The 23,297-nt window shown below is 38.3% G+C and overlaps 1 pseudogene; it reads right to left on the reverse strand.

Annotated features, from left to right (window-relative positions):
• Nucleotides 1-6,412: 6,412 nt before the first annotated feature.
• LOC101956152 (coiled-coil domain-containing protein 120-like) overlaps nt 6,413-23,297 on the reverse strand; it is a 34,527-nt pseudogene continuing 17,642 nt past the window's right edge.

The raw sequence follows: 23,297 nt of genomic DNA on the forward strand, positions 1-23,297 counted from the left end.
CTATTCCTCTTTCTCTGTTACAATTGCTTTTGCTCCACCACATGCTCCTTGCCATAGGCCCAAAGCAATGGGACTCACTTATCATGGACTCCAAAATCGTGAGCCAAATAAAACCTTTTCTCTTCATAGGTTGATTATCTCAGGTATTTGTTATAGTGTTGGAAAGCTAATTAACACAATAAAAAATCGCATGTTTGGGAATGGAGATGTGGCTCAGCAATATAGCGCTCACCTAGCACATACGAGGTGCTAGGTTTGATCCTCAGCCCCACATAAAAATAAATAAATTAAATAAAGGTATTGTTTGCAACTATACCCTCCCCCCAAAAAAATTTTAAAAACTTTAAAAATCACATGTTTTATTGGGCAGTGCTTAGACATACAACTGCTCTCTTTAAAACATGTCTGAAATGTAAAAAACTAATGTTTCATTAATTAAAGCTACTGGAATCCTGAGACCTACAGTGAGCAGCCTTACATTCACCCTAAGGTTTTTGATATATGTTAGGGGATAAATTGTGTTTCCCAAAAATATGTTGAAGTCTTAGTACCAGGAACAAATCCCTCCAATTGCCTTTAGTGGAAGCCAGTCCTGCCAATATCTTGATCTCTGATTTCTGGCCTCCAGATGTGTGAGACAATAATCTCTATTGTTTAAGGGGCTCAGTTTTGTCCACTTTGTTATGGCAGCCCCAGGAAACTAATGCAAAGTAATAAGTGGGGCACAGAACAGAGATGGCCCTCTCAAATTCTACTTATCATAAAATAGTTAAACAGCACAAAATTGTCTAGCATAAAATTATCTTAACTAAACACACACACACAAACACACACACACACACACACACACACACACACACACACACACACACACTATTCTCTCTGTTTAGGAAAGAAGGCAACAGTTCTCTCATCTCCAGAAGGGATTGATGGTCCATTGGTTCCCTTGTAGATATGAATGTGCTTGCTCCCCAGGGATGTCCTATGCCATTTTTGAAATGGATCCACCATAAGGGACTTCATCAAAAAGAGATCCAAAACACCCAGGGGAAAAAAATGGATCTTCAAACTTGGGTAAGTAGAACAGGAATGTACAGTTCTGCAGAGGGACTAGAAGTTTTTGCTTAACAAACCCTACCACACTAGGTCATGAGACGTCCTTGGTGACATGATAACTGTAGGACTCTCCAATAAAGTTTCTCCCAAAAAGTTTTAGGTCCTACAGATATGCAAACAAAGCCTTCCTACTACTTTGACTTTAATTGGATGTGTGGGACTTAGGCAGTCCTCAAATGTGAGGGTATAAGGAATGTTCAGACAAAGATGAAGGTTATAATTCCTGTCAGTTTAGAAGGTTGGTGGGGCTAGATTTGTAGCTCAGTGGTAGAGCACTCACCTAGCACGTATGAGACCCTGGGTTTGATCCTCAACACCACATAAAGATGAAGAAATAAAATAAAGGTATTGTGCCCAACTAAAACTGAAAAAAAAATATATATATTTTTTTAAAAAAGTTAGAAGGTTGGTGTATAGCAGGATGAGATGATTACATGATGTTGCCTCTCTCATCACCCCCATGAAGATGTAGGCAATTTCTCTTCATTTAAATTTTCTTTTCTTTTCTTTTCTTTTTTATATTTAGTACCAAGGATTGAACCCAGGGGTGCTTAACTGCTGAGCCACATCCCTAGCCCTTTTTTTTAAAAAAAATAATTTTTTTAATTGTAGATGGACACAATGCCTTTATTTTATTTATTTATTTTTATGTGGTGCTGAAGTTCAAACCCAGTGCCTCACACATGCTGGGCAAGCACTCTACCACTGAGCCACAACCCCAGCCCCACATCCCTAGCCCTTTTAATTTTTTATTTTGAGACATGTTCTTGCAAAGTTTCTCAGGATGTAGCTAAATTGCTGAGGCTAGCTTTGAATTCACTATCCTCCTGCCTCAGCCTCCTAAGCCACTGGAATTACAGGTGTGCACCACTGTGCCTGGCTGCTTTATGTATGTCTTAGCAATGTTATTAAGTACATATAAGACTAATGATAATTTAATCTAATCGGGCTACACTTGGTTTTGACATGATGTTTGGTAAACACTGACAGTACCCCAACTCATAAATATTCCTTTGTTACTCCTTAGCAAAATACTTCAATTTAGGTTAAAGCAGCAATATACTTGGGTAAAATTTTGTAGTTCCTGTTTCCCTTGTATTTGTAGAGGTTATATTTATAACTTCTGATATAAGAATCCTCCTTTCCTGTATTTCTTTTCTTCCAATCTGGAGTGCAGGAGTGAAACTGGGTAGAGGTAGTCATGTTAGGATCTCAAGGGAGCCATGAGGATGGCAGAATGCAGACAAAAGAGGCTGTGAGATAGCTGACAGCATGTGTCTGAGACAAAGATGAAGCTTACAATTCCTGTCCAAGTTTAGAAGTTTGGTGTATAGCTGGATGAGATGATTACATGATGTTGCCTTTCTCATCATTCCATGAAGATGAATGCAGCTTCTCTCCATTTAAAAAGCTCTGGTTTGCCTGGCAATGTTATTTATATTATTAAAACAAACTCTTTTTGTGGAAGTCAACACTGTAGCATTTTATTAAACCTACTTAAAGTCCTAGATGATATAATATATAATGTCCCAATTCTCTATTTTTATGCTTTATTGCTTTTTCCCCTTCCTTCTAGTTATACATAAGTAGAATTCATTCTGATATAACTAGACAAGCATGGAATATATCTTATTCTAATTAGTACCCCATTCTTATGTATGTAATGTGATGGTGGGATTCACTATGATATATTCTTATAAGAACATAGGAAAATTATTTTGCATTCATCCCACTGTCTTCTCTTTTCCTATCCCCTCTCCCTTCCATTCATTCCCCTTGTCCTATCTACTTAATAATCATTCCTCCCCTCTCTGCACTTTTGTAGACTGGCTTCCACATATTAGTGTAAACATTCAAACTTTGGATTTGGGGGACTGGCTTATTTCACTTAGCATAATAGTTTCTAGATCCATCCATTTACTTGCAAATATCTTTAAGTCATTCTTCTTTATGGTTGACTAATACTCCATTGTGTGTTTATACCACATTTTCTTTATCCATCAATTTGTTGAAGGGCAACTACTTTGGCTTTGTAGCTTAGATATTGTGATCTCAACTGCTATAAACATTGGTATGGCTGTGTTACTGTAGTATGCTGATTTTAAATCTTTTGAATATATACCAAGGAGTGGGATAAGTGGGTCAAATGGTGATTCCATTCCAAGTTTTCTGAGGAATCTCCATACTGCTTTCCATACTGGTTGAACCAATTTACAGTCCCACTAGGAAGGTATGAATGTACCTTTTTCCCCACAACCTTGCCAACATTTATTGTTACTTATATTCTTGATAATTGCCATTCTGACTAAAGTGAAATGGAATCTCAGTATAGTTTTAATTTGCATTTCTTTACTTGCTAGAGATGCTGAATATTTTTTTCATATATATTTTGACCACTCATATTTCTTCTTCTGAGAAGTGTCTGTTCAGTTCCTTTGCCCATTTATTAATTGAGTTGTTTGGATTTTTGATGCTAAGTTTTTGAGTTCTTTATATATTCTGGAGATTAATGCTGTATTTGAGGTGCAGTTGGCAGATTTTCTCTCATTCTGCAGGCACTCTCTTCCTGTTCTTGGTTGTTTTTTTTACTTTATAAAAGCTTTTTAGTTTGATGTCACCCCATTTGTTGATTATTGGTTTTACTTTTTGTGTTTCAGGAGTCTTATTAAGAAAGTCAATCCCTGAGCTGATAATGTTGGAGAGTTGGGCCTACCTTATTTCTAGTATGTGCAAGGTTTCTGGTCTAATTTTTAGGTCATTTATCCACTTTGAGTTAAGTTTTGTGCAGGGTGAAAGATACGTATTCAATTTCATCCTAGTACTTATGAAATTCCAGTAACACACACGTACACACAAAAAACAAAAAACAAATAATCCATCAATAAATGGACTGAACAGGCATTTCACAGAAGAAGAATACAAAAGATCAACAAAGATATGGAAAAATGTTCAACGTATGTAGCATTTAGAGAAATGCAAATTAAAACTACACTGAGATTGCATCTCACTACATTCAGAGAGGCAATAATGAAGACAAGTAACAATATAAATATTGGCCAGGATGTAGAGAAAAAGATACATTCACACATTACTGATGGGACTGTAAATTGGTGCACCCACTCTGGAAATCAGTATGGAGATTCCTCAGAAAACTTGGAATAGAATCACTGTTTATTTCATCTAATTATCCCACTTGTTAGTCTATACCCAAAGGACCTAAAGTCAGCATACAAAAGTGATGTAGCAACATCAATGTTTATAGTAGCTCATTTCACAAAGCAAAACTGTGGAACCAAACTAGATGTCCTTCAACAGATGAATTGATAAAGAAAATGTGGGGGGCTGTGGTTGTGGCTCAGTGGTAGAGCGCTTGCCTCGTATATATGAGTCACTGGGTTCAAGTCTCAGCACTGCATATAAATAAATGAATAACATAAAGGTCCATCAACAACTAAATTTTTTTTTAAAATAAAAAAAAGAAAATGGGTATACATACACAATGGTGTATTACTCGGCCCTACAGAAGAAAGAAATTATGACATTTGCCAGTAAATGGATGGAACTGAAGACTATTATGCTAAGTGAAATAAGCCAATCCCAAAAAACCAAGGCCAAATGTTGTGTTTGATATATGGATGCTAACTCACAGCAAGGGAGGGTGGGGAGGGGAAGAATGGAAGTCCATTGGATTAGACCAAAGGAAAGGGAAGGGAGGGGGAGGGGAATAGGAAAGACAGTAGAATTAATCAGACATAACTTTCCTAGCTTTGTATTTGAATACATGACCAGAGTAACTCCAGATCATGTACAATCACAAGAATCCCAATTAGAATAAGTTATACTCCATGTATGTATAATATGTCAAAATACATTCTACTGTAATGTATAATTAAAAAGAACAAATTAAAAAATATGAAATTGTTCTTCCCAAGAAAAGACTACCATGCAAAAGTTATTCTATTTTTTTTTCCTAGATTAAGCTATGTATGCTTTCTTTTGGGGAATGAATGCTATTAAAATATCTGCAATTTATGTAGGTAACAAATGCACAGGGCATGCTGAACCTGTGTAGTATGTCTAATTCTATCATTGAAGAAAATTTTGAGTTTAGTTAAAGGTTAGTAAAACTAAAGATGTAATCAGTTTCTATTCATGTTTGCAGAGCCCCTAAATGGTGTCTCTCCCCTATGTTAAGAACTTGTGAGCCTTATGAGGCACTCCTTTGAGTCTTATGAACAACCTCCTGTGCTTTCGATTGGGCCTCTAATGAATCTTTAGCTCAAGCTAGAGAAAATGATACCTTAAAAATATGGAGTTCTCCTGTTTGTGTTTCTTTTAGACTGCATTTAGGTAGTTTTTCTTTCTTATTTTTCAACAGAGTTTCTATAATGATCTCTATAAACACCTTGCATTATTTTGTAGGTTGCATTCTTAGATGCTAATATATTTTGTTACCATTTGATATTCTCTCTTATTTTGTAAATATGGCTATTGTTTAGATATAGCATTAGTTTTTGAATATTGAACTAATAGCTAAGCAACCTTTTTATTTATTTATTTTTATTTTTTCTACCTATGCAGTCACATTAGCTGGAAGGACCAACAGTTGCTTTTTGTTCTTTCCAGTTTATATGCTCTTCATATTAAAATTTTAGAGTTTTATAAACTTATAGGACTCTCAATGCAGTGTTAACAGAAGCAGTGATGTCTGTGAGTCTTTTTCCCGATTTTAAAGAAAATCCTTCTAATATGTCCCTATTGAGTCATGTGCTGATACCAATTTTCAGTAGCTAGCAAGACCCAACTGTTAACTTTTCATGAATTTTGCAAACCAGTGTTAAAATACAGACATTATTTAAAATTTAATTATGTAAGTGTAAAACTGAGCCTATCATATCAAAAGCACAGGTAATCAATTATCAAAACTCACATTTTACTTCTTCTTTCATGGTATCTTGCTATGACCCCTCCTCTTCAGTCTGTTTGTATGTCTTATTTTGTGGCTTGTGGAAATGCTATGTGGTGTGTGTCTGCATGCCATCCCAGCCCCGGGTTCAGGAACATCACACTGAGGGCTTTGAGTTGGCCTTGTTGGGAATAGTTACACCATGGACAATGACAAAGGCTAGAAACAAGGCTTTTATTTTCCTTGTCATCCTATTATTAGTCATAGGCTAAAGTGTTTATGACCAAGACTGGTGCAAGTTCTAGCCTGTTAACCAAAAAAGAAAGGAGAAAAGTCAGGAAGAGGAGAAAGGACATCTTCTCCCAGTGTATTAACCTGCAGGTGTTGCTTTTACATCTGTGATGCTCCGTTGGCCTCTGCCTTGCCCCGGCTGTCCTTCAGCAGCTCCTCAGAGCTGTCCAGCACCCACAGCCCTGGGTTGGCAAGCCTAAACCAGAGAAATGATAGTAAGTCAGCTATTGTCTCTGCTCTCTCCTTAGAAAGAGCTTTCATCCTTAGTTCTTTTCCATTCCTATTGCTCAAAAATTAATTATTTGAATTTTAATGAAATTAAAGAAATTAGGTTTTTCATGTTATCATTTGTTTGCTTTATTTTTATTATAAATTTATTTTGATTTTGTTTTGATAGCTTTCTTCCTTATTTGTTGACAGTAATGCTCATAAAGGAAATTAAGTTAGAAGGGAATTATTGGGAGCTATTCATTATTTCCAATTATAGTATCTCTTTTTAGTTTGAGAACAGACTATGGAAAGGTTACTAGTCCAGTGAGCTAATCATAAAAAATTGAAATATATAAATAAGTAAATGAGCCAGTGTCAGAGCCCCTGGGTTTAGTTAGCAGGCTACCACACAATGTCTCTGTGATGCAAAGAGTTCAGGGCTGGCCGATGGGCAATGACTACCATCCTGAGATATATCATGTGGAGAAGGCCAGGGGAAGGCTGTGATGATAGTAGGGATTTCCTTCCTATGCAGTGTGAAAGAAGCTGCAGGCTTGCTTTTTGGAGATGTATCATTGCATCACAAGACTCCAGTGTCATTGAGTAAATTACCTTTTTTGTTGCACAAATAGTAGTTCAGAGGATTAAATCAGTGAATACAGTTAAAAATAAAGTGTTCTTCTCTACTTTCTAAAGAGGTAGACTGTAACAGGTAAGCTAATTCATTTAGGAAGAATAGCTGAAAATTAACTCTGCCCCCTCTACATATATCCTTGTAAATATTGGTGATGTAGCTTTGGAGTTGAGTATTTGTTCCCTTTATTTAATATTGCAAAGATCTGGGTTTAAGTGTAACTTGGGTTTTACTTCATTCCTTGTAAATCAAGCATGGTACTTAGTAAGTAATCAAGTAGATTGGCAGTAAAGAGTCAACACAAAGGGTTAGAGAGCATGCTCTTGATTATTCACTCTCATTTGTTTTTACCATGAGGTAGCTTTTCTTTTTTTGGCCTGGGATTTATGTTTAAAGTATCCTTCAATAATTTCTAGCATGCCCAGTAAAAATATATTTTCACCAAAGCCAGATTTCAGCCAACATGTACATTATCAAATTACCATTTTTGACCTGGTGATTACTCTAATATTGTAACAGGGAGCATGAATGTCAGATGGGTTCTTTGTCTTACAAATTTTGAAGAATAAATTCCACAAACACCAGGGTAAGAGAAAAGTACCAAGATTTATTATAGTAATTGAAATAAAGCAGTACTCCTGAAGAGGAAGAGGTTTCTGTGGTCTAGAGGTTTTCATTGGCTTGATCTGTCTCTATAGTTGATTAGTGGAATGATAGAGTTCAGAAACAGCCAACCAACCCTCTCTATTTTGCATTCTTCAATAAATATGGGGAGATAATTTCTAAGACTTTGTTAGCATAAGTGTTGTCACATGTCTAGGGGCTGTTAAGAAACTGTCCTTGTGGCTATGAACAGCTGGGGTAAGAACCTTGATTTCTGTCTCTTTTCCTTTTCTCAAACCATTTACCTGGATTTCTATGGGTGGTATGTCTCAATATCAGTTTAACATCTAAACTTCCCAGTAGTTGCAAAGATCATAATAACTAATGAAGACTCAATTTAATTATTTTTAAGAAGCCTAAGGGCCTTGTATGTTGTTTTTCTGATCTGCAGAAACATAAGCCCATTATGATTCAGGCTCCACTGCTGTGGGTACTGCAAAGGTTATAAACATACAGAGGAAAATGGTCTCCAAGTTTAGGATCCACTTATTTCCATTATATTTAATTTTCAAAGTTAATAGCTCAAAATGTGGTAAGCAAGCATTATGAAGTGGTGGTATGAAATTCATCTTGTATATTCAGACTACTTTTATTGAATATTTAAATTAATTTTTTCTAAGAGAGTAGCAATCAGCTAATGAGGTTTAGTGTTTATAGTTGCCACTCTGATTGCATGTAATATGGTTTAAATAAATATTCCTTGGTACTCCTACCAGACTACATACTCATTCCTGAAGTGTGATTTACAGAGCTCAACTTATAAACATTTCTTCTGAAGGATTATCTATGTGTGTTTTCTGGTTTGTTTGTATAATTTTATGTTTCTACTCATGCATTTTATGTATGTACTCATATTGCATAATATGAAATATTGCAAATGTGAAATAAAATATGTATTCATAATTTATTTATGTATTCCTTCTATTGATTTCTGAAATGTAATTAAATATTTCTTAGCAACACATTTGTGATAAAAAAAGGAAAGGGGTCTTATAAAGGGTACTGGGAGGGCTGAGTAGAGAAATCTGGATGTGTTCAGGTGTTTTCAGGGACCAAAGGCAGAGAGGCAGCTCCCAAGGGGTTGAGCATCAACACCAGTGATATTGTCACAACATTTTTGTCAGTGTATTTTATGATTTCCCTAAAGGAAGAGGTGGTTATTGTAGAGAGAGCAATGGGTTAATATTTTCATTTAGCCAGGAGCAGAAAAGGAAAAAAAAGTCAATATGATTCTTCTGATACAACGTGCCTTACCTTTTTATACCAAGAAACATAAATTTTGAAAAGTCAGCATCTCAAGATGGATGAACTGTGGCTGGGTTGTAGCTCAGTAGCAGAATGCTTGGGTAGTATGTGTGAGGCCCTGGGTTCAACCTTCTGCACACACACACACACACACACACACACACACAAATGGCTGAACTAAAAATTTTTTTGGGGGGGAGAGGGGTACCAGGGATTGAACACAGGGACACGCAACCATTAAGCCAAATCCCCAGTCTTATTTTTGTATTTAGAGACAGGGTCTCATTGAGTTGCTTAGCTCCTCACCATTGCTGAGGTTGGCTTTGAAAATTTTTAAAAATTTTTAAAATGATAGATTTTTTAAGAAGTAAAACTTACACTACTTAAGAAAATTGATGTCATTATATATGAATGTAACTTTCTAAAAACTTGAATTTCACTGTTCACTTTGGTTCCATCAAAATTAAACTGATATTTCCTAGAATTAAAAAATAAATCTTATACAAAAGAAGACTGTTAAAAATCTGTGCATTCTAAATAAGAAAATGCTATAATATTAGTCTTCAATTATTTTCTTCCTAATAATCTCCTTAAGCTAGGCATGGTGGCACTTGTCTCTGATCCTGTGGCTCTGAAGGCCAAGGCAGAAGGATCAAGAGTGCAAAGCCAGTCTCAGCAACTTAGTGAGGACTTAAGCCATTTAACAAGACCCTGTCTCAAAATAAAAATTCAGTAATGGACTGGGGATGTGACAGATTGATTAAGTGCTTCTGCATTCAATCTCTGGTACAAAAAAAAAAAAAAAAAGGAAAAATAACCCTCCTTAAGAAACTTTGTACTCCACATTTATCCAGACAAAAGTCAAAAAACCAATACCCAGAAAACTATCTTCAAAAAGTAACCATGTGAGCCTTTCATTCCACATTTTGCTTGTGCAGGGAGCACCTTGTTCTGCAGTTATTGTTGCTCTAGGGACCCTGGATTAAGCTGACTCAAGCATTCCTGGTGCTGCTGCCTTCCAGCCCTCAGTGCCACCTTCTCATCCCATCAGTTATGGTGCCTAAAAGTGCAGGCTTGGCGAAGATAGTCATAGGCTTGGCGAAAAGAGTCATGGGCTTGGCAGAGGTGATGAAATTTACTAGAAGAATCATACTGAGGTTTTTTCTTGCAGATTCCCCCCAGATGATTGCATAAATACACATTTCCAGACAGGGACTGCTTTCTTCATAACTCAGATGCCAAAATCATGGGCTCTAAAGCCAAAAGTGCTCACCTGTGTGAGAAATACCATTGGAGACAGTGGAAATTGTTAACTTTTGGTGGGTGGAGGGTAGGTACCAGTGATTGAACTCAGAGGCACTTGACCACTGGGCCATATCCCCAACCCTATTTTGTACTTTATTTAGAGACAGGGTCTCACTGGGCTGGCTTTGAACTCAGGATCCTTCTGCTTCAACCTCCGGAGCCACTGGGATTACAGGCAAGTGCCACTGCGCCCAGCTCTGTCAACTCTTTTGACTGCAAATGTATCAATAGCAGCATTTAGAATACAGTATCATTTATTACATAATATAGACAGAGATGAATGGAATTGATTGGATTTTTTTTTTTTATCTTTCCTCAAAATTCTCAGCCTGTCTAGTACTGAGATATTGAGCACATTTCCTCAGATCATGGACTGTGCTTATCTGTTGGTGGAACCAGGAAATAATTTGCCTAATACTTCCAATACCATAATTATTTTTAGCATTAAGATACTTATTTTTCAGGCTGGGGTTGTGGCTCAGCAGTAGAGTGCTCACCTCCCAGTCTGTGAGACCCTGGGTTCGGTCCTCAGCATCACATAGTAATATATGAATAAAATAAAGGTATTGTGTCCAACTACAACTAAAAAATAAATATTTTTTTAAAAAAAGATACTTATTTCTCGGGGCTGGGGCTGTGGCCCAGTGGCAGAGCACCTGCTTCGCACAAGTGAGGCACTGGATTCAATCCTCAGCACCACATAAAAATAAATAAAATACATTGCATCCATCTATTACTAAAAATATTTTTAAATACTTATTTCTCACTTTCATAGTTAGTAGTATAAATTTATATTATGGGGGTTGGGGATATAACTCAGTGGCACAGCACTTGCCTAGTGTGCATGAGGCACTGGGTTCGATCCTCAGCACCACATAAAAATAAATAAATAAATAAAATAAAGGCATTCTGTCCATCTACAACTCAATTTTTTAAAATTTATTATGGGTATCATCAAGATAAATAAATAAAAGTGATTAGATTGGGAAAAATGTTAAATTTGTCCTTAAATTATCACATGGCTTTTTACAACATGGGACTCTGGCTTTTTGAACTCTGAAATTTCCCAAATAGTATATTATAAAACATTTACTGTCTTTTTTTTTTTGTCACTAGAATTGCACTCAACCACAGAGCCCCATCCCCAGCCCTATTTTGTATTTTATTTATAGACAGGGTCTCACTGAGTTGCTTAGTGCCTCACTTTTGCTGAAGCTGATTTGAACTCATGATCCTCCTGCTATAGTCTCCCAAGCTGCTCCACAATGCCTGGCTAAATTCACCGACTTTTAATTCATGAAGTGTTTTAAAAAACTTGAAATAAATAATTTAAAATATCTAAACTTCTATAAATCAGCATATAACATCATAAATATTTGATGCAAATCTTTCCCTCACATTTTTTTTCATAGACTTAGGGTTTTTTTTTTTTGTATTCCCATTGTTATGCATAGGCAGAAGCTTGATGGGATTGGCCTTTGTTCCATAGAGTAGGCCAATTCAAATCACAGTAAAGAGACCCACCTAATAAACAAACTTACTGGCAAACCAATTTTCTATAAAGGTGAATGAAATAAAGGGACATTTTTTGCCTTTGCACATCAGATTCTTAATTCTGTTTATTAGTTCTCCTTAAAAGTTTTAGACCTATGAGGGACAAGAGATGTTCTCTTTTTAAGCTACCATTTTTTTTCCTGAGGAAAAAAAATTTTTTTTTTTAAACTCTGCAGATACACTGTTGGTGTGAAGTACTATGGACAGGCCAAAGCTAAAAGCATGTGTGTTAAATATGTCCATGTGCTAGTGCACAGAGCCCTTCTTGGCAACTACATAGCTTTATTTAGTCAGTTTTTATGAAATGCTAGATAGCAGTACCTGGGAGGAAAACCTCTGAAACCAAAAATTTGGACAGAACCTGTCCTGGAGCAGCACACAGAAGGTAAATACTCACCTGCTCAGGATCTTTCCTTCTCCTTCTCTAGTTTCAGAGCCTCCATAGTCTCCATAAAGCCTAAGTTACCAGATGAGACAAACAGAATGAACCTGCCATGTTAGTTTTCAGTGTTGTCGGCATCCTTCAGAGCAGCAGTCCTAGGTGTGTTTTTTGCCCGCCAATTATGCCAAATTATAGAATTACCCTCAGAATCTGGCCTCTGCTGGACGCAGCTGCCTCTTTCAGATGGCTGCACTTTCTAGGAATGCTCAGATTTCTTAGTGCTATTTCTTCTTCATTGCAAGATGGTATTTGGATGCACAGGACAGTCTCCTGCCTTGGTGGAACTGTATGATAAGAGGAGAAGTCCTGGTGTGTCAGCTCCTCATGTTGGTCCCTGGCTCTTGGCTGTGTGCTGAGGGAGTTTGTCTGGACTTAACCTGAAGGCAGGGAATCCACATGTGTCTCTTCTCTCCCAAGGGTCTCACAGCACACTTACAAATTGCAGTGAAGTAATCTGTCATAGTATCTGTAACGAAAATGTTTTTTCATCAATGGAATTTCTTTCCCAGAATCACTGGCTGACTGAGCAATAGTTGGATAATTCAGTTCTATTGGCATTATTTCCAAAGGTCTCACCCTTGAATTTCCTGTCATCATCCTACATTACATTTAATTTCTGAAAAGATAGTGATTTACTAACTTCCTTAGGAACAGTGACAGAAATCTCTCAGAAGTGGGTATCAGGTACCTCCTGCCTTTCTGGGCAGATTCCTAATTTCCATAGAGGTACATAGTGAGAAGCTGCTGTTCTGACCTCCTGGGTGGCAACCTGAAACCTTATCTATTGAAGTAACTCAGGGGGAACTCTGGAAGATGCACAATGATGCTTTCATTAAGTGTGATCAGATCTCTGAACAACATATCATAAATGTGAGGACACACGACAAAATCAGAAAGCTCCTTGGCACATGTTATTACTCATAAATGAACTACTGTAAGTTTGGATTGTCCATAGGCTTGCTGTGCAATTCTAATTTTATTTCTAATGTGAGAAATTAGCAGAATGGTCTTACAATTTGTGAATGTGGAACTTCCAATAACTAAGAACTGAAAGCACCAGGTCAACACAGATCTTCAAGATGTCATTGTGCCTCTCTGGCTTCTCTTTTTTACAACTTGTTCAGGAGTGTACATGAGAAAAAAAAAACAGAGCGACACACTGTAGTAATGGATTTTTGTTTATGTAGGAAGAGCTACAGAAGTGAATGTTAAATGCCAAAGGGCACTGAAAGTTGTCCCTGGGGATGCTGCACACAAAACTTTAGACAGCTAGTGGTAACCTCTCACCATGTGTTCCCAAGCCAGGGTCTTTTTGTCCCCCATGCATTGTGCCAGTCACTGAAACAAGTTTTGTAAAAGAGCAAGAGTTTATCCATGAGGTAGCCAAGTATGAAGATGGGAAATCTAAGTCTCATATCTGCCTCCTGGAGCATATAAGGCTTGGAGATATTTATGGGATAAAGAAGCAGAGTATTTAAGGCATGAGTGAAGGCCAAGTAATGCTTGGATTTCATTGGTGTAATCAATCATCATGGCTCTTCCTGAGATGTATGTTCAGAAAATGTCCGCATTAGCATGATCTGAGGATGGAGGTTTGGCCTCCTGACATCAATAGCCCCCACCCCACTCCCTATTGCACATCTGCACAGGCCCAGAGAAACAATCCTTGTTTTCAACAAAAATAGCCTTAATAAGCTTGAAAAGTAATCTAGGTAACCATTATCATTACAACCCCTATGTCAAAACTCAACTCAAAGTGGATCATGGATCTTGGATTACTCCACAAAACCTGCATATACTAGATGAAAAAGTAGCCCCAATACTCCAACATATTGAGGGCATTTTCAAAACTGATAAATTTAACTAAATAATAATATTTCAATAAAATGTAGCTAAATACATTAGAATTAAAATCAATAGCTATAAGAACAAACTGGGAGTCATCAAATGCAACACACAGAGAGATCCTGGAAACATATCCCAGACACACCTTTAGAGAGAAAGGTGCTTTCTATGAGCGTGAAACAGTTTCCCTTCAAAGCCTGCTGCTAGGTGCTGGGTGTATGCAGCGTACATCAGTCACTCCAGTCATTTTCCAAGTCTTGACTTGTGTCCTTGCTTCCAAGACACTGGTCAGGAGAAACTGAGCCAAGTACAAATTGAAACATGAACCTTCATAATTTTGAGTGCTATCCATTCATCAGCCCCTTGTTTATGAGATGATCTACTTCCATTTCCAGTAGGTGGGGTGCCATGGATTAAATGCTTTTGTCTCCCCTCCAACATTTATATGTTGAAGGCCTAATTCCCAAAGTCATAGCATTAGGAATTTGAGACTCTGTGTAGGTAATCTGGCCACAGAGGTAGAACTCTCATGAATGAGCTTAGTCCTCATGAAGGAAAGAATCTGCTTCCCCTCTCTTTCTCTCTACTATTTGAGAAAAGCTTGGGTCCAAGATGACAGTCTTCACCAGAACCCAGTCATGCTGGTGCTCTGATCTTACACTTCCATCCTCTAGAAAGGTGAAAAATGTTTAAATATCTGTTGCTTCAACTACCCAGGATATGGTATTTGTTGCAGCAGCCTGAGCTGACTAAAGCAGGGGGCAATAACAGCACATCAAATAGACCACTTGAGGACAAAGTGTTGTAGGAACCTCAGCCTGAGCCCACAGGGTTCTAAAGACAAGGGAGAGCAGAGCAGGGGTGCTAGCCAAGTGCTGATTTCATGGTTGACAGTTGCAGGAGAGACAATATTCTCTCAAACTGTTGCCCTATCTGCACCATACCCACCCTCACCCTCCAAGAGGGCCTTCATGTCAAGGCTTTTGCAACTGTTCAAGTGTGAATGACAAGAGAACACTTTGTCCTCAGCAGGGAAGGAAAACCCAAGGTAGGTCACCTCTATGATAGGTCTTACTGGGGCCTTGCTTTCTGGTGATGGCAAACCCACAGAACACTGCAGATGTGTTTTGCCCTGGAGCTCATCTTTTTTCTCTGCAATCAACTGATGCACCTTGTTTATTTTTGCAATTTTCTTAGTCTCGACAATTTTGGAACTTCTTTGGGTGATTTTCAATGATTGCATCCATTTAGTTTTTTCTTTATCCACTTTCCTGTGAATCCTTTAAAAAAAACATTCTTTTTATAGGTACATGATAACTATACATAATAATGGGATTTATTATGCAATATTCATATATGCACATAATTTGATCAGTCTCATTCCTCAATACCTTCCCTTTCCCTCCCCTTCTTCTTCCCCTTTTCTGCTTGCTCTACTGCCCTGATTTTCTTTCTATCATCATCATTAGTAGTGGTGGAAGTAGTAGTAGCAGTAGTAGTACATTATAATAAATATATAAACTAGATTCATCATGGTATATTCATACATGGATATATCATAATTTGGTAGACTTTGTTACCAAATACTTCCTCATGCCCTCTTCTTCTCCTCTTTCTCTATCCTTTTCCTTTACTCTGTTGGTCTCCCTTTTATTTCCCTGTGATTCCCTGTTTTATTTCTTTTTTTTTCTTCAAATTCTTCATTTTCAAGTCCCTTTCTTCCTTTGCACTCCTACTGTGTGCCCCACCTCTACCTTTCAATTAGACTTCTACGGTAATCAATTCATCCCAGTACATCCTAAGCATTGCTAAAGCAGACAAACTTTTGCATAATGTATGGTTTGATCCGCTTATTCCCCTGGTTCACACTGCAATGCCCCATACCATCTACCAGAGCCCTTCTAAATGCCTCAGTGCATGTGTCCAGCCCTCCATTCCATAATCTCTAGCATTCTTCCCAACCTGATTTGTCCTGCTTCTCAACCTGGTTCAAGGTTACCTAATTTAAGGGAGCCACAATGGGGAGCAGGAACTCTTTAATTACCTCAATTTTATTTGTACTATTTTGGTTTTACTTTTTGTGTTTTCTGGAGAAAATTTTTTTTAACTCTTGGAGAGAGCCCCCCCTCACCGCCCGCTGATTGGCATGTATTTTACAAAATGATGAGTTTAATTAGGTATCTATGCAAACAATTTTATTAAATTCACTTCTCAATGCCTCCCTCATCCTTCCTCCCCGATCCTCTTCCTATACTATCTAGGTCTCTCTTCTACTTTTATGGTGTCACCTCCACACACCCGGCTACCTTACATATGAGAGAAAACATAATATTTTCTCACAGTATGACTTATTTAACTCAAAATTATATTCTTCAGTTTCATCAGTTTCCCCGAAAATTGTAGAATTTTGTTCTTTATGACTAAATAATACTCCATTGTGTGAATAATATATATATATATATATATATATATATATATATATATATATATATATATATATATATAATTGTCTTTATCCATTCATCTGTTGATAACTACCTAGGTGGACTCCATAACTTACTAGTGAATTGTGCTGTGGCAAACATTTTAAGAGGAGTGAGAAGGAATCTCAGTGTAGTTTTGATTAGCATTTTCCTGATTGTTAAAGAAGTTGGACTTCTATGCATATTTCTTTTAATAAGTGCCTATTCAGTTCATTTGTACATGTCTAGGCTGAGCTATTTTTCAATGTGGAGGCTTTAAAAATTTCTTTATTCAGGGATGGGGGCGGTAGGAAGAGGCCAAACCCCGGGGCGTCACCTCTCCCCTGCCCCGCGGCGGCCCACTGCCTGTATCTGAGTCACTTGGCCGCTAGAGGACCTGAGCCCGGAGCCTGAGCCACCAAATTAGCAAGAACGGAATCTCTCAACTTGAGGGCGCGCTGGGGGTGCAGGTTAGGACCGAGGTGGGCAGGGGACAGGAAGGAGCAGCGCGCAAGGGGAGTGCCGCCACCGCCACCACAGCAGAATGAGCGCCCTCTGGGCAGGCGGGTGGGCAGCAGCGGGCAGGAGCCAGCCATGCTCGGGGAGACCGCGCCCACCACCTTCCCCCCACCCCCCCACTCCCCCACCCCCCCACTCCCCATGCTGGGGAGACCGCGCCCACCACCTTCCCCCCACCCCCCCACCCCCCCCACCCCCCCACCCCCCACCCCCCCACACACCCCCACCCCCCACACACCCCCACCCCCCACACACCCCCACCCCCCCACCCCCCCACCTACCTTCACACAAGGAGCTACCTGCATCATGTTATGAGACTGTCTCTCTCATGGATACACATAATAGAGTGTAGAATACTTTTAGGATGTCTGAAACACTGTCTTGAACCAGTTTTGAGGTCCTGGCCAGAGGCTTGTCCATTTCCCTTCCTGAGCACACAACTTAGTCCATAACCAACCTCCTCCCTTTCTGAGCTCTCATACTCTGGGCTATTATTCCCCTCATCACCCCAGGGTTAGGTAACAGACCACTAGGGACAGCCCTTGTGCCCCAGAGCCCACTGGCATTATTCAAACTCGTCCTAAATCAGCTTCCTCTCCTTCATCTGTTCCTTCCCATAGAAACCACATAAAGGAGCTTGGCCACAGTTTCCCTCACTTCCTCTGCATGGACACCTCACCCTAGGGGACTCCTGAGTGGCCCTTGGTGAGGCATGGCCCTCACCAAGTATGCCTCAATGGCAGTTCTAGTCTTGAACCATTTGTTGTCCCACACTGCCACAGTCATAAGACTTGTAATACACAGATAAGTCTTTACAAACATGACCCACTGAAACCTGGCACTGAGTCAACTGAATAGTCCAAAGAGCTCAATGAAACCAAGTTAAGCCTATGAGAGTCCAGGAATGCAGCAATAGAATTTGTGAGCTAAAATACAGAAACTGTCATATAAACAGTGAGGCATTTAGAATGCAAACACAAAATAAGACATATTTATATAAAGAGTTAATGAATGAGAGCTGGTTCCTATTCTGTCCTATAGGAATACAAATGCTCACTATTCCATATTAGTTACATATGAAAAGCTTTGTAAGTACTATCTCATGTAATCCTCAGTATAGGCACACAGGTTTAGAGGTCTTATATTTTTATTACAGATTTAGAAATTAAAGCTCAAGAAAATTAACTGTCTAAAGTAACAAAGTAGTAAGACACATAGACATATTTTCAATTGTATTCTGCCTGATTCTTGTCATATCTATAATGCAAAATAATGTTTTTGGATTTTCACAAATATTTTTTTGAAAAAGATTCAAAATAAATACAGAAATTGAAAAATTTGCTTAAAAGAGAGTAAATTGGAAAATGTACTGGGTTTTTTTAGAGAGGTAGGTGGGCAGAAAGAGCTCTCAGCATTTTTAGAGTCATGTCAAGGGCTATGAAGTTAGTATGTTGTGTTAGTTACTTAAAATTCAGGGAAAAATAAAGCCTCTCAAGTGCAAGGGGGAGGTGGCACCTTGATCTCAGTTTTGTCCACGCTACTTTCAACCAACTAATTTTGACCTTGCCAACTTTACTTTTCAGATGTCATGGTGAAGATATGTGTCTCATAACAGTAATTGTAGTTTACTTATAGCAAATCCCCATTTCCCCGAAAAAAATTAATATACATCAGATTTTATGAAAATGTGGATGCCAAATTTGAGGACTGAAAAGGAGTGAGACATCTCTGTTACTGAGGCTGGGTAATGTAGAGAAGAGTTACTCAATGGCCTTTAGAGAGTTTATATTTTTATAATTTCAAATTGAAAACTAGCTACATAGGACTCTCTTCTTTGAAGGTACACTCATATTCATACCCAATTCAATTTAAGGAGGCATTTTTCTGGTGAAAATTTAAAATGCATAAATTACAGTGGTGCACTGCAAAATAAATTAGAGAGATAAAAAGCTCCAACTCTCCAATTTTTCAGGAGAGTCAGCCTCTGACTCCACTTCAAGTTGTGCATAACACTTTTTTTTTCATCTAACAACATCTTTGCTTTAAATTTTTACTTTCTCTCTCTCTAAGGAATCACTTTTGCACCACTTATTCTCCCTTTAATTCCATATCCATATGGGTGAAACAAACTTACAAATGTCTTACTCATTAGGAAAAATGTCTTTTAGAAGTCTGTATGTCTGACTTTCTAATAAGATAATGATTGTTCTTTAGTTTGGCAGTCCCATTTGAAATAAAATTTTAAATGACTTGATCAAGTGATCACAAAAATATATATCATTATGTTGAATAATTATTTGCATGCTGCTCTTAAGATTTTTTTGTTATTGATTTTTGACAAAGTCTCCTTCTAAGGATATTAAGGTATTAGGTATTTTAGAGGTCCTGACCAAAAATACTTCTAAGAAGCATTATATATTAAGGTATTAATTATTTTTGAAAACCACTTAAGGCAAGCTAGAAGTCTCTACATAGAGTTGTTAATCTGTTCTTGAGCACTCTTAGCTACTATCACTTTAAATTCTTTAAGTATTGCTTCTGCTTTAATATCTGTCTTCTTTCCTATTGCAACTCCAGACACATATCTTTAAAAATGTTGGGCATTTCCAGCATGTTTCTTATGATTTTGTTTTTTTCTCTCTTTAATTTCTCTGTGTTTCATTTAAGATATTTTTATTCATCTGCCTTCTTTTTCTATAATCCAGTAAAAATCTGATATTAAACTCATCTACTATTATAGTTTTTATGGATTTTTTTATTTCTAGAGTATCCATTTGATTTGTATAAATTCTAGTACTCATAAAAATCTTCTATTTCTTTTCTTCTTCTTAGACCTATAGATCAGTTGTTTTAAAGCTGCTTTTTGTCTTGGTTATCAGTTATGTTGTCTCACCTCTTCACCACCCTGCAGTTTGACAGTGCGCTAGGTATCTTCTCAGAGGATCTCAATGATCAATTATACTATTGAGGTTTTCTTTCCTTTATTAAGGCATAAATAGCAGGGGCTAATATTCCTACATTCAGAATTGGGGAAATACTAAAAAATGAAATAATCTGACAACCCAGAAAACTTCTTCATAAAAGTCAAAGACCAAGAAGCCCAATTTATTGTTTAATGAGCATTGAATTAGCCTGCAGTGCACTTCATGGGAAATCCACAAAAAGCATTGCAAAGACAGGAAGAAATCTCACCCTTTTGAAGCCAGAATTAGAGAGGCAGATAGGCAAGGGTCAGATCCAAAGAATGGAGGGATTTAAATGTTAATTCTTCAGACCCTTCCTCCACCCTCATCAAGAACCTGCCCCTGCTCCACACGTTGCTAAGGTAACTTTCCCAGGAATTGCCCCTCTCTAAAGGGAGTTGTAAACGTTGTTAATTAATGTGTCTTGGGCTTCTCCATCTGGCCTTTTCCCCTGTCCATCTGGTTTTCTCCTTTTGGCCTTCCTACTGAACTTCTCCTGGACCTAGCCACTTAAGCAGAAAGGAGAAAGATAGGGGAAGAGAGCAGGAGAACAAAGGAAGCCAAGGACATATAAAAAGGCAAAACACCCTTCCTTCTTGGGATACCAGAAAATCAGCTATGGCCCCCTTCTCCCTCCTTGGAGAAGTCTATCTTACCCCCCTTTTAAAAAAAAAACTGATTTATTTGCTTGTCTTGGTGTGCTTCTCCAATGTTATACTTCAACATGTGAGGGAGCAGGACTTGTCACCAATAACCAGCAGTATCATTCTGAAATGGAATCAACAAACCATTGAAGATAGGTAAATAAATGGTCTTTTTATCAAAAGGAAAAATCATGCCTTTTCAAAAGGAGGACATTAAATCCTTGCAGCTAAATGTCTAAGCATGACCTCCAGAGATGGAAAGGTGGGGAAATACCCTTTGTGATATTTATATGTCAAAGAGATGGCTCCAAAGATCCCCAGGAAGACTCCTGGGATATGAAACTGGCAAGAGTTTCATTCAGCTTTTTAAAAGATTTATATACTTGTCACAGCAGCAGAAAGAGCTCTTACAATGTCAAGCTTTCTAAAGGGAAGTTTAAGATATAAAGTTCTCTTTCCATATGGCACAAAGGACATATTGAAATTTACTTTTCTAAAATTTTAGATTGGTATTTACAATTATTCTAGGAAAAATTGCATTTGGTTGGGGCTGGGGTTTTAGTTTTCGCAGGTTTTACTGATGTTCTGTCCACCTCTAGGTCACCTGTGTTCCTGAGGTTCATTACCATAAGGAGGGTGTCCCTAAATGGTGGCTGAAGATCCACATCTTTTTTCAATAAATTCTGAGACCACCAGTCAACAGCTTCAAAAATCACATGGATGTTTCCAGTGGAAGACCAGTTATGTGTCTGAAGCCCTTAAAGTTTCCACAATTGTCACTTCTCTTTCAGGTGTCCCTTCTGCCACCCAGGGGTCTTCTGCCAAATGCAGCAGGTATTCTCAGGCCTCAAAGCAAGGACAGATCCTTAGTGTCATATCACACCTCCCTTCAAGGCTCTCATTTCAGGTACCTGCCATAGTAGGTCATCACTGCCTAAAATTCTGAGACTCCTGAGATCTAACTCAGACTTTGAGAAGGTTTTTGCCTCAGGTCATTTACTTTCTGTGCAAAATTTTTTGAGGAAAACTCATATTAAAGAAAAATATATTCATGATACCTGTCAAAATGGTAAGACAACTGGGCATGGTGAGTCAGGCCTGTAATCCCAATGAAGCCAGAATTAGACAGTCAGTGTGTCTAGATAGGTAAATTGAGTCAGATCAGGTAAAGGAGGCCAATTTTGAGTAAGTCTGGGAAGTTGGAGACTGTCTTCTGAGGGATCTTACCAAGAACCTGCCCCCCCAACACCTGTTGCCAATGTAACCTGTCCTAGGAACTTCCACTCTCTACAGGGAGCTATAAGGTTGTTAATGTGTCTCTGGCTACTCCATCCTGCCCTTTCCCCTTCAGCCCACCAGTTTCCCACCTTTTTTTAAAATTATTTTTAAATACACGACAGCAGAATGCATTATAATTCTTATTACACATATAGAGCACAATTTTTCATATATTTGTATATAAAGTGTGTTCACGCCAATTCATGTCTTTATACATGTACTTTTTTTTGCATTACAATTCTTATTACACATATATACCACAATTTTTTATATCTCTGTTTGTATATGAAGCATGTTGACACCCAATTCGTGTCTTCATACATGTACTTTGGATAATGATGTCCATCACATTCCACCATCCTTGCTAATTCCCAGCCTCCTCCCTTCCCCTCCCACTCCTCTTCCCTATCTATAATTTATGCCCTCCTACCGAGCATTCCTGGGCCTAGTCACTTATGCAGGAAGGAGAAAGATAAGGGGGGGAAGGCAGGGGAGCAAAGGAAGCCTAGGACATATAAAAAGGGCAGAACACCTAATTTCTTGAAATACCATGATACCAGCTATGGCCCCATTCTTCCTCGTGGGAGAAGTTCTATGTTACTCCTTATTAAATAAACCCTGCTTCATATGCTTGCCTCAGCATGCTTCTCTAATATTCAAACTTCAACATGTGGGGAAGCAGGACCAATTGAAAGGGTAGAGTTTCTAAGCTGCAAAGCCTGAATTAAAAAGTGAAAGACCAGGTAATGTTAAGTTCCTCTGCTACACCCAGAACCTGAAATTTCTGAGACAGTTAAGACAGTGCCCTACTGGGCATTTAGCCTATGGCCCTGTGCAGTTTGTAAGCATACAAGGCCCGAACCAATCAGTTTGAATGTGTACCCCACTTAGTTGTGACCAATCACCCCCACCTGACCTGTTCCGGCCAATGAATGTACTAATCAAGTTTAAGAATTGTTGTTTGATTTTCCCGTGCCTCATGATGATTTGTCCTGATGTATGCAAAGCCTCCGCCCTCCCCAAAAAGTGTACTTAAGCACTGCTTAGCTTCTGCTCTGGGCTCTGGGCTGCTCTGCCTTCTTGAGTGAGCCTGAAGCCTCAGCACGCTGAATTGGATCCTCAATTAATCCTCTTCTGCAATTGCCTGAGTCAGTCTCTTGGTGGTCTCTTCCTCCGACTTTTCACCAGACCCTTACACAATAACCAGTGGTATCACCAGT

This window comes from Ictidomys tridecemlineatus, chromosome 6, assembly GCF_052094955.1.
Source record: "Ictidomys tridecemlineatus isolate mIctTri1 chromosome 6, mIctTri1.hap1, whole genome shotgun sequence".
NCBI lineage: Eukaryota > Metazoa > Chordata > Mammalia > Rodentia > Sciuridae > Ictidomys > Ictidomys tridecemlineatus.